At 42.2% G+C, this 12,863-nt stretch overlaps 1 protein-coding gene across 6 annotated transcripts in view; it reads right to left on the reverse strand.

Annotated features, from left to right (window-relative positions):
- Nucleotides 1-12,863, reverse strand: part of LOC132909730 (paired box protein Pax-8-like) — a 196,659-nt gene that overhangs the window by 17,897 nt on the left and 165,899 nt on the right. The window lies entirely within an intron of this gene.

Consider the following 12,863-nt stretch of genomic DNA (forward strand, 5'->3'; position numbering starts at 1 on the left):
ATTACCGTCTTACGTGGTCTTTCATTTTGTTTTATGCTCTTGATCGATTGACATTTAACTGGATAGTATTGTTGAAAGATCTGTAAGATCTTGATAAAAGATTTTCCTTTCAGGAAGATTTTCGTAGAATCGTACACGTGCTAATTGATTCATTTTCTGTCTCGATGTAATATATAGGTCGATCCAATCAGATATTCTTTTATCAAATTCCGAATAACGTTTTCTCATTCTTCGTCCCGGAAAATTTCGATCAACCTTTACTCTTCCAATAGTACATTTCTAATTCGATACATTTTGCGTATCTTCGAAATCCTCTTGCGTATCTCAACATAAGTTGTAGGTCGATTAATCCAATCAGATATTTTCTCGGTTTATGAATAACTTCTCTTCGAAGTGACTTTGTAGTCCCACCATGGATGTAAGAAAGAGGGTAAAACTGTCGTTGCTGGAAAATCACATGGCGGTTTCCATTCACGAGGGGGAATGGGTATAGAAGCTTGCCAATCCTTCGCGGTGGCGAACAAGGAGCGAATTCACTCCGTCCCTCTGGCTTCCCCACGATGTTCCTCGTTGCTCTTACGACTACGACGCCTTGGAGAAGCCAGAGGTGGCGCCTGGAGGAAGGCCGAGCAGAATTATGAGGGTAGAGCGTGTCGAGGGTGCCACGTGGGAAGAAGCTATGCCTCCCCTGGCGCCATCAGATCGTTCCCCAACGGCCACTCCTGAACTAAACTGCTCGACTATCTACCCCGAAGTGCCACCAATCGCCTCTGTGAATTCAACTTTTCATAGCTTTCGTTTCAAGTTTCTGGATATCATTCGAATGTCGTCTAAATTGCGTTTAAACAAATAAACGGATAGTTAAGTGATTCATCTGATATTGAAATTGCAATTGATGCTTAAATTAGTTATTTATAATCGTATTGGATATTACGAGTATACAAGGTGTAATTAGTGGTAGAAAATTCCTCTGAAATGTTTACCTGCTAAGTGTTAATTTCTCCAGAAACTAATATTTCTGTATTATGCTTCTACCTAATTGGAAACTCGCTACCTATTTGTACCATCAATTACACTCCATATATATATATGCAATATACTCGATACGATAAGGAATCGTAAATTTTAACAAACAAATATTTCAAGTTGATTTGCTCGTATAAAAAAATTCCATCCTATATTTTCCATTTATCTCTTCATATAAAATTATTTCCTTCCTTCTGCAGATACTTGACCACGTCGATTTCAGGATACTCTGTATACATTCCAAGAAATTAATTCGCCGCTATAATATCCAGGATTGTTTACTTTGACGTTAGAATCACATAAAACAGATCATCCTCCGGATCCTAGAGGGGATGAAGTCTATAACAGACGATCGCGAGCCATGACGTATGATGCATAACGGCTGGTAGCAGCGTAGGTCGATACTTTAAGACGTTCCCCGGTCGCCTACCTTCTCGGGACCAACGTAAAATCGCAGAGACGTTCCGAGAGTAGTAGCAGCATAGTTCGGTGGCAGAGGATGAGGTTCAGCCGTGCCACGGCTCTGGAACCACAAACTTTAATGTTGGCATTACTTTTATGCGCGACTTTATGCCAAGTATCCCATCAAATATATGACCCAAGATCTTGCACGCTTCCCGGGGGGCGAGCACCTCTGCAACCTTCCTACTACCTTCCCTTTCCAACCCTCTCTCTCTCTTCTATATTCCACCAACCCCGGTTTCCACGCGCGGCTAAATTATTGCGAATAAAACTTTATACTCAAATTACCTCTACGCCAACTTTATCGCATTTCACCGGTACCAGCGCCATTCCTCCGCCACCCTCTGACAGTTCTCTCCCTTCGTCGTCGTCGCTGGATGGACTAGAATTTTCTCCGACGAACAGGAGTTAATCTCTATGGATTAAATACCAGTTCTTATCGCTTCGATTTTACTATGGAGCTTTTCTTCATGTCCTCATTATCATCCCTTATGATCCATAATTTGTGACAGATCGAAGAACAAGATGATCGATACTGGTTTGTAAGTCAGTCCAATGGAAATTCTTCGTTTGTGGAAGAATTATTGAGCAGAGGAAAGAGTGTAATTACAGCATTGGATTCCATGTTGGACGTGGGTCAAGATCGAATTCAAGTGGAATGTAGAAGAGAATATATATCAGGAATCCTGCTTTTGAATAAAACGGGTAGTTTGTTAGATACATTTCGTTACAATCCCATGGAGACAATTTCGAAACATAATAGGGATAGCGATGGCCAACTCACGTAACGTTTCTATACAATGCACTACGCAAACTTTCAACCTTTGATACTCATTAGTTGCGAAGGAAAGTCACTAAACGGAATATACATATTATCATTGAAAATATCATGACTATGGTTTTATTCTTAGTAAAGACACAATAGCCTGTTCGCTGAACCACTTGCTCGATTATAGTTCGTCGATAGAAACGAATTCACACCACTAATGCAGGGTTAAGAAGTTATTACGTGCTATTATATACATCTTCACAAGGATTGCGGGGGATTTCGGGTGGCTTTCGAGGATTTACCAGTCTCTTTCGGGGGCAGATGCTTCGAGCGTGCAACATCGGAACGGAACTCCCCTTTCTCTTTAACCCGAGGAGTCAAGGAAAGAGAGAGAGAGGAGAGAGAGAGAGAGAGGATGGCGAAACGGTGTGGCAGGGTAAGGATAGAGATGGAAAAGAGAGAAAGAAGATCGGAGAACGCGGATGTTGGAAAGGGAGGGAGAATCGCAGGGAACTATTTCGTTGAGCTGTAGACACAATACGGGACTCGCTCCACGGCCATTGTACGCCCTTCAGAGGAGCACAATGGCTGGAAAAGGTGTATCCTGATATTCCACCACCTCTCGAGAGGCTGTAATATACCCCGGGACCGTGCTGTACTTGCCGCTTCTCGGTGTAGTACGGTGTGATTCTTGAACAAAAGCTACGGAGGAGGAAGCGGGGTTTACCGTTTCTCTCGCCAGTGTTATCTTTCACGGCGGGCTTAATTATTTTTTTCTGCTTTCTTACCGCGATCATGATCCCCGCTCGTACCAATCGACGCAGTTTACCTCGTCATTTACCTCGTCGAAATTTTCCCTCTCTGGCTCTTTCTTTCTCTCCGCTTCCTCCTCTGTATCTCCTCAACGAAGACGAATCGTTTCTCGAGCGAATAATAACGAGAGGAGCGTTCGACGTCTAGAAGTAATTCGTTGCAAATTCGCGCTTCGCCGTGTCGCAAGAAATACGCTTCCTTCTATGACGAATAATCGCAGGAATATTCGATTTCTACGAGTAATTTCCTGTTTCATCTTTCATCGTGTCGAAAGAAAGGAACGTTTCTTCTCCGAAGAATAATCGGAAGAAGAATCAACATTCGAGGAACAGTACAATGTAATTGAAGAAGGGTTTGAAGAATAATTGGAACTGAATGATTGTCAATGAAAACATTATTACGTATTTCTCTTTTAGAAAAGAGATAACCCGAAGATGAACTTTACGCGGACGAAAAACTGCATCTACGTTCCACCCTTACGAAAGAAACAAACGTTTCTCTTCTGACGAATAATCGATGAAATAACCAATGGATCTCGACTTCCAGCGCTAACTCGATGTAAACGAAGAAATAATACTCTCATCTGTTACGTATATCCCAGAGTCGATTCTTCAGAATCGTATGAATGATAGTAAAGCCTTTCTGAATCTGCAAGGGTGTGTCGAGAGCTGTCTTCACGGTAGGAAGTCAGGTATAGGTTAGATTAAAGCAGAGCACCGTGGTACGGTACCCTAGTACCGCATCGTAGTCAGTTTGATGAAGTGTTCCCTTGGTCGGTACCAGGGACAAGTATATTATTATATCTGGGGACGTAGTTCGCATTGTCAAACAGCAGCTGCCCGTTTCGTACACACAACTATATTAACTGTGACACCCTACAACCACCGTGAAACTACTCACTTGTATTCTACGTGTCTCCGCGTACGTGTTAACGCGTATACACATAGCTAGCCAAAAGCGTGTTTGCGTGTTTGTTTGCGATGGCTGGCGTACTAGCAACAAAAGCCGCTCTTCCAACAATGATACCGGCGAGTCAACAGTCACGAGGATCCTCTAAGCACAATGTAACACACGATTTATAATATATCGTCTCGAAACGACACCTCTCACCCCTCGACACGCAGCGAAGAGGACACAGTTCTATCTACAAGCCATTATGCGTTTCGAGGGCATCTAGATTTATGCGAGAGTCGTCGAATCCTATAGAGTTGTCGATCCTTCAAATTCTTCCGGTATTTGGTCCCGGTCATTTGCATTTCGATGCAAATTTTAAGGTTCGCGTTACGCCACGATGATCTTCACGACACTGAAAAGCCTCGGATGGCTTTTCGCTGTCGGTTAAGTCTTTTCGTCAACAATGATGTCAAGTGGGACACTGTAATCCCCATTTTTCTAGTTATTAGACCCCATTTACATTCATTTTCTGATGGAAATTTGCGTTGGTTGGATCGTGGTTGCTGTTACGAAACGATGCGATTCCTATTATCGTGCGAATAATACGTTCCGTGCTTTCTTTTTTCCATAGACGAGCATTCTTAGTCTATGTTTATAAGTTTCGTTCGGTTTATCAGTCATCTAGATTTTACATTTACGTAAGATGCTACAGTGTTTCGGAATTACTAAATATTTAGTATGAATTCATTTTAATGAATGAACCATGGAATAAAAAGAAACATACGTGAGAGGTATGGATGATGTCAATGTCGTGGAGATGTCAATAAGACGTAGGAGTCAGAAGAAATATAAAGCGTACAATGTATCATTGAAACATCTATTATTTTAACGAGCGAGACATTGAAAAAGTAGATAAAAAAAGCTACTTGAAAAATTACATAAAAGATCGTCTTTTATCTTCAGAGAGATTGATTTATTGAAGTGCATTGATTACGTTACGAAACGACTGATATTACGTTAATAAATAAATAAATAATTTTTAATAAGAAGAAAAATATCTATTGCTAAGCAATATAAATACTTTGGTCTAGACTATCTGGTTTGTAAGAGATCATAGATGGCAAAATCTAAGTTGAAGCATGCGAATCGTAGTAGAGTGAGTTGCCATTTTGTTCCACGCTCGATCACGAGGCATATTACGCCGCGCGCAATAATATTCGATTAAACTTCTCCGTGATTACTTCATTGGAGATAGCCGATTAATCTTCGAATATTCGATGGTTCATTAACTGTCAATCATCGGGCGTCATCGGGTTATTAAACGGCTATGTCGGCGAGTCATCGTCGGTCAACGCGTAAATGCCGTCCTTTCCTCGTTAGCGATATCGCAGCGTTGTAATAGTTTTCGTGTTAGTCATGATGGCATTGTTCCATCGCAATGAAATCCAACCGAATGTTTTCACCGTGGGATATTAAATCGATGTAGTGAGCTCCGTTGACGGTTTCCTTAATTACTCGCGTAATAAAAGTTTCTTTAACTTCGTCCATTCCGCTTTCCATTTCACCTTCGCGTGTCCGCCTTTATCCATTGGAGATACGATCGTTCGTACAGAGAGGCAACTGTCAATTAAGCAACCGAAATAGGATTTCGAAACATTCGGACGCAGACTCGAGGCATAGAGCATTCAGTCCTCAAGTAAAAATGTACGATTTGATCGTTTGTCTATTAGCCTGGTTCATTTTGATCTAATGCTATTGTAATAGTTAATTGGTAGCATCCTGTACTTGGTTTTTATTGTTTTTATCGTTTTAATATAAACAATCGTATTGTATAGTTTATCATATGAAAGTAAAGTTTGAAATAATAATATAATTTTGCTTATATAAACTTGTTAGGGGATGAACGATTTATACGACTAAAGTTCCTAACATCTATAAATGTTGGTTCATACAATGGAAGTTTACGTTCAAACAAACAGATGCAATCGACAGAAGCTAATTTAATAAGACACTAAGTACAATTTCCTTCAAGTATATGAATTCCTGTAAACGAAATTCTATCGCATAACAAAACTGTAACACGACACTGGATCATTTTCGATCTTCGAGGATTAAACAACAGAAGCATGACTCATTTCATTGTAAATTCTACAAATCAAGTTTCTACTGGAATTTCGTCACAAATTCCATATCAATTATGTTTCTGCAAAGAAAAAGTGAAATTATTGGATAAATCCTACATGTTCTTCGTGTAAAATCTTGTAATCCGTGGCGATTCACGTGCAAGCGTGGGCGATTGCGGCATGGCAATGACGATAGTCGTCCGGTAGGAGGATTTTGACGGTACAGTGGCCGAATAACTTTAGTATTCCAGCTCTCGGCCAAGAACAAAAGGGGACGAAGCATTATGGGCTGGCAGAGTAGGCGGCCATCCGGTTTCATTGCGGTTCCGTCTGTCCTCTGACGTTTCCACGGCAACCTGGATTGCGTATCTCGGCCGGCGGCCTGGTCCTCTTCGTCGTTGTCTTCGTTGTTGTGGTCGTGGCCGCCGTCGTCGACGTTCAACCCCTGAATTCGTCTTTCTCTCTCTATTTCTCTTTCTCTATGCTACGCAGCATCGTTTCCCTTGGTTCGACGCCGGGGACACGAAGGATACCGTAATTGTAACTTCATTTGAGGCTAATTTCGACCGAGGGGGGCTATGATGAAACGCGGTAATAATTGCGTTATCCAGACAAAGGACGGTTATGGATACGCGCCGCCGCCACCGCCGCAGCTCTCAACGTGGAGCATCATCCCCGGATCCTCCGACCAACCCCGAGGGTGCTCCCGCTTTACGTAGGAGGGGTCTATCCGCGCTCTGTCGCTCGTTCTGCAAATATGGCTGCTTCAACGAAACTTCACCGCGCCACGGTGCACCATATTGTTTCCTTCCGACCGCGTGTGCCGCGCTTAATCGTCATATCACACGAGATTTCACCTTTGACTCGGTGCCAATTTTAATTCCCAGTAGTTGTAATTTTTCTCTTAATTTTTACTTTGATATCAAAGTCAACCAAATATTATTTTAATTCTAATCTCCTTGGAAAAGTAAAGAATCGACACAGACAGCGATAGTGAGATCTTCTGATTTTATCAATTTTGCCTGTGCATCAAAGTCAATCACAAATCTAACTTTTCCGAAAAGTAAAAAATTCATAGAAAAAGCCATATATCCCGGTGTCGTGAGAAAAGGGTCCAAAGGAAAGATGCTTCGCTTCCTTACCGAAATCCTATAGTGTGCGGCGACTCGTCTGCTACAAAGAGGGAAGACGATTCCTCCCGCGGAGTCGATGGAATGGTAAATAAGGCAGTCGGTGGGCAGGCGTTATTTATGGCGATGTAATTTAATAAGCGAAAGATGAACAAGGGAGATACCGGTGACGCGGAGCGGAAAGTCGAAAGTGGCATGAAAGTAGCAGCCATCCTATTGGCCACCCTTGTCTCTGGAGTCGCGGAGTATAGCCGGCCATATGGCTCCGCGGCGTTGGTTGCTTCTGCGCCAAGCTGCGAGGTTTCCGGGGGTGCGAAATGATATGGAAGTAATGGAGAGCAAGGCGCAGAGCCTGGTGCCTCCTCCACGGGAGATTGACCCGGCACGATAGGAGAAAAAGGAGAGCGCTTGCTACACGTTCGCGATGACAGATTGATACAATTCCATCGAGAGATTCCGAACGACAGATTTCCTACCAACTGTTGTTGCCTATGCTGGTCATTACGTCGAATTAAAGTTACGGAGGTGGGGAATGATGAATCGACCCTGGCGATCAACGATTCCGATTTCGTTTCAAAATTTATACTTCAACCTGTTAACTCGTGTGTTAATAACGAAGCCATTAAATTCGATTTTAGATTTGGAATTTAGTAATAAGTTTAAGTAAAATAAAATAATTTTGATGTGAAATTAGTTGATGAGACGTTCAGTCTCAAAATTGTTCTGCTACAAAAGACAGAAATTATTTTGTTTTCCAACATATAGCCTTCGCGTGTTTCTGTTATTATAGCCACATATTCTATTATTATATCAATAGATATTTGTTCTGCAGCTCGGACAACTTGGCACCAGAAGGTTTAAGATACGTCAATGCATTTGAAAAACGTAGAATCCCAGCTAAATATACAGTCACGTGTAGAAACGTGACGAATGAAGTCGTCATTGGCTAACAGGTTAAGAGATAGGTTCGATGAAAGTAATGTTCACGAATGAAATAACAGGAAGTCGAGGGAATCATCCTCCCTTAGGCCGATACTATCGACTCTGTGGAAGCCGCAAGAAAGGGCGAACGCGCGAGGCACACGCGAGACCGTGACGTCTCGGGGGTTGCGTCGAGGAAACGAGAAGAAGGAGGCTGTGAAGCCGGCGTAAAGCTCTCGGGCGAACCTCGCTCCTTATCGATCTGCCCCTGAGACTTCCTCCGCGGCCGAAAGGAGGAAGGCGTTCGGGGAGAAACGTAAAGAGAAACGCGAGAGATAGAGAAGCAGAGAGTCGAGCCTCTACACGTTCGGTTTCGTGTACGTGTGTGTTAGATAGACCTCAACTGAGAGCCGGCTACTCGAGCGTGACTCCGCAGCCGAAGCCGAGCCTATCAATATTTCCTCCCGAAATCCGCCGTTGTACCATCGCAGCAATTTCTCTTTTCTTACTTCCCATTCAATCCAACCCTTCGTGATATTTTTCTTCTTACAATGTTTATTACAAAACGAATTGCTCTTCGTGTTTCTTTGCTACCAATTTACTAGGAGTTTCATTCGTGTAAGAACTTTCATTAACACTAGAACTACTTAGTCGTGGGTTTTCTATGTTCGTAATTATTAAGATCACGCAGGTGCTTTTCACAAAATTAATATTGTTTCTTGTGAAGGTGGAAATATGATTATTTTTTATTTTTATTGCACAACCTTAATCGTAATAATTTACGTAGGGAATAATTCGGTACACATTAAGCATCGATGGGTGTAGTGTCAAAGAAAATAGAGTCGATATAAATTCGACAAGTAAAGGATGGTACTAGGTCGAGAATACAATGGATAAATAGAAGGGAAGAAGAAAAATTGTCCGATTTATTCAGAGTTGTTGAACGAGTAAACGTTGACAACTCGTAGTTTGAAACGATTAGAGAACCATTGTCATTTTCATTTGTGTCACTCCTTGTAAGCCTGTTTTTGCCTTAGAATGGAAATATTAGATGATACCATAGAACCATTCATAATATTAATTTACTTAATACATTTATACAAACATAATACAAACTGAAGAAATCCAATATATTAATTTCGATAAAACCAGTGATTTAATTCACGTATATCTCTTTGAGGAAGATAGTGTCGTTAGTAGAAATTGGAAAATTAAAGAGTAACAGGGTGGCGAATAAAGGAAAGAATGAAAAGAAAAGAGGGAAGGTTGTTCGGTCTATTCAGCAAAGTAGAAACAAGGCTCGAACTGTTACCGTCCAATCTTGGCCGCGTTTTTCGTCTGTTTTTCCGCGCCCCTCGATCCCGGGTTGATACTCAGGATATATATCTGTTATTTTTCGCGAAAGCCACTCCATTATTTCGCTCTCCTCGGCCGTTGGTTTTTTACCGCGGTGGCCAACGTCCCGGTTCCTTTCTCTTCGTTTCTCCGTGTCTCCCGTTCGCGGCCGGTCTCATTCCGAAGTGCCTCGGCAAAAGCAGGACAATACATTATATTAGCCGTATCATTATTTCTCCGTACGAAAGCTAGCTCGAAGCTAGAAAAACCGAGACACGGTCATAATGGGAGAAATCCCAGCGTTACTCGCTACCCTCATATTCCCCTGTTTTCTGCTTTCGACCAGAGAAATCTTGCTTTGGAACCGTTTGTGTGTTTCACCCGTTTTGACTTTTTCTAAACGAATTCTTCCGGAACATCCTCCATCGATGTGTCTTATCATTTTTCTGGTCATTCCTCTATAATATCGAAACATTCAGAATAGTAAAAGAGAAAAAAAAAAAAAGAAGAATTTGCAGGCTCTTATGGAACTTTTGGAAATTTACCGCGATGCGTTTTTGGGGTTGTACATTTCATTCTGATCGCTTTGGTACAAGTTTCATATTTACAGCGTTAATTGCTCAATTTTTTCGCCTTATAAAGAAACTGCAATTCCTAGCCATCTACTTTTCTATAATACCAAGAGTCTCTGAATTAAATATCCATAAAAAGTCAAAGTTAATTTTAAGAAATTAACATTCCTACGCTACTGAATCAAATAAGCAAGTATTTCTCGACATTGGAATTAGCCGAGTTTTTATAGCTTCCTAGAATTTCTTCACAGAAACCCTTTCACGGGAAAAACATTTCTTCTCGTACAAATCCCCATAATTTTGCAAAATGCTTAAAAGTCATTAACGTTCGTTTCTACGTATGAAAATCGATTTCTCTGTCGATCGTCGCGCGCGATCAATCGGCGTAAACAATCACTTAAGGGCATCCGTGGAGCACGTTTTCCGTTCCGTGCATTTCAGGTAGCGAAGCATCGGGCGCGTTTCTATCCATTGCTCGGCGAGCGGAAATACATTTACCTACACGTAGACACCGGCGGAAGGTTGCGGGCTCGGTGTACGTGAGTTGGTGAAGGTAGGTTAGATAGGTGCATATAGATAGCGAAAGGTGGGTAGGTAAGTATCCGCGGGGTAAGTTTTTCCAGGCGATCTGCTCTCCGGATTCAGATCAATACCCGCCATCTGGGCCTTGGGTCGGGGATACGAACAAGGAGGAAAAGGAGAAGTTTCGATGGAGAGAAGACGGAGTGTTAGACAGAGATAGAACGAGGAGTGGAGAAGGTGGAGGAGTCACTCGAGCAACAAGCCACCGCGCCGCACCCTCCGTTGCAATCCTAGACACATCGAAAACCTCGGCCAGAAAGCAATTCCTGTACCTACATACGCCCACGTTTCACGCTATCGTGGCTATCACGACACCATCCACGTCCTCTTCGTCGGAAGAATGGGAAATATACGCGCGCGACCAAACTTCCCTTTGCAGATGATACTTAGCTTGAAATTCTTGTAAATTGGCTGTCGAAAGAATGTGGCGGAAAATTATCGTATTTTAGAAACTTTAGCGTTTGATTTTGCGATCCTACGTACAACTGCTTGTTCGCTTCTTGTTTTACATTATTCGCAAATATGACGAATCTACTGATTATTCGAGAACATTCGTACGTGGTAATGAATTTTCTAGAGTTTATCTTCGAGAATTGTAAATATACAGTATACAGTTAGTCATAAAAGTCTTCTAAAATCGTCATTCTATAGAGAGGCTATCTTCATTGAAATAGGATGGTACAGAATTTTCGTTGCAAAATTAACCTGTTTTTATCAAAACGATTAATCGTAAGGGTTGCTTTATCATTTCCTTGTCTGTTAAGAAATTAATATGATGTTATGCGATGCTATGTACTTGTTCTTTCCAAATAACGTGTGTATACTACTCGAGATGTACAGTACAGTGCATGAAGACTTTTGCGAATACAATGTCTCTTAACAGAGGTGTAAATGCTGATGAATATTAGATATAGGTACAAGGCAAAGTTTCGAACAAGATGGATCAAATCAAAATTCCTCTTCTGGAGGAATTGAAACTGGAAATCAAGATTCCCCAACCTGACCAAAGTCTCCTAAGTTCAACTCCGTCGTCAGCAGACATCTAAATATCTCTGAGTACCATTTCCGCCTAATACGGGCCAACTAATTTGCGTGCGTTTCCATTAACGCTGGTGGCTGCCGGAAATCGCGTTAGTGGATTTCACTTGCGCCAACCAATTCGATCCGCATTACGCTCGATTACATTATCAGACCGGCGGCGTGCTCGAAAGTGGCGCAGGGTGAAGAAACGATGAAGTAGTAGATGCGTACAGGGGGCGTCGGATGAAGCGGGAGATAAGGTCTTAAGTAGCGACTGATTAAATCTCGGGACATATGTGTGCCGATCAATGGTACCCCAGTGGTCTCTCTTCGTTCGCTTTCTCTCTCTTTCTTTTCCCCGTGCTTCATCGCGTTGGCTTTTCTGTTGCTCGAAAAGGGGATCCACTCGTTCAGTTTGCGCGGTGCTGATACGCTGTAATGCCGTCTCATGGGAGCTCACTCCCCGTTCCATAGGGCATCCCTGTACTCGTGGATACTCGTGTTCCTAGCCATGCCACCTCTCCCCACCCCCTGCTTGCTCGATCTATTGGGCGACGTAAAAACACTTGAATTAATCGGCCCCATTCCCGAAGGAACCTGCGAAAGGTCAATAGGATCGGGGTGGCGGACCGACTCTCTGCACACGCTTATCTCGATGCACGGGACGTGGGGATGATTCTTCCTCGTCTCCAAGGATAACTAATCGCTCCCATTGCCGCTCGCGTCAAGCATATGCTCTGTTCGCACGCCCTTCTCGCTTTCTTCAATCGTTTTCCACGATGAATTTCGTGTCTCGACGAGTATCCGTTCATCGATTTCAAGATGACGAAGAATCGGTTTGATCTTGCTTCGGGAGGGTGCTTCGGACGAACTTTGTTTGTGAACGATGAAAGGAGAATCTTTGTCCCCATTTTTGCGAGTATCATAGAAGAAATCTATTTAATTTTGCAAAGACTCGATTCTCGCGCTAATGTGTAAGTATATTACGTAGATTATAGAATTTTTGTGCGAATTTATAGATTTATGAAACGTCTCTTATTAAATGTTATAACAAGTAGCTACTATATTTTCGATATGCTATATATCTTTGCATCTTTGAATTCTCCATGAACGAATGAACGTTCCAGTCTATTTATAAGGGACGTATGATCCAAAAAGTTATTTGCTCGTTCGTTGTTTTGAAATAATTAGCGACACTTAATACGTTATTACGTTT

This window comes from Bombus pascuorum, chromosome 8 (genome assembly GCF_905332965.1).
Source record: "Bombus pascuorum chromosome 8, iyBomPasc1.1, whole genome shotgun sequence".
Classification (NCBI taxonomy): Eukaryota; Metazoa; Arthropoda; class Insecta; order Hymenoptera; family Apidae; genus Bombus; species Bombus pascuorum.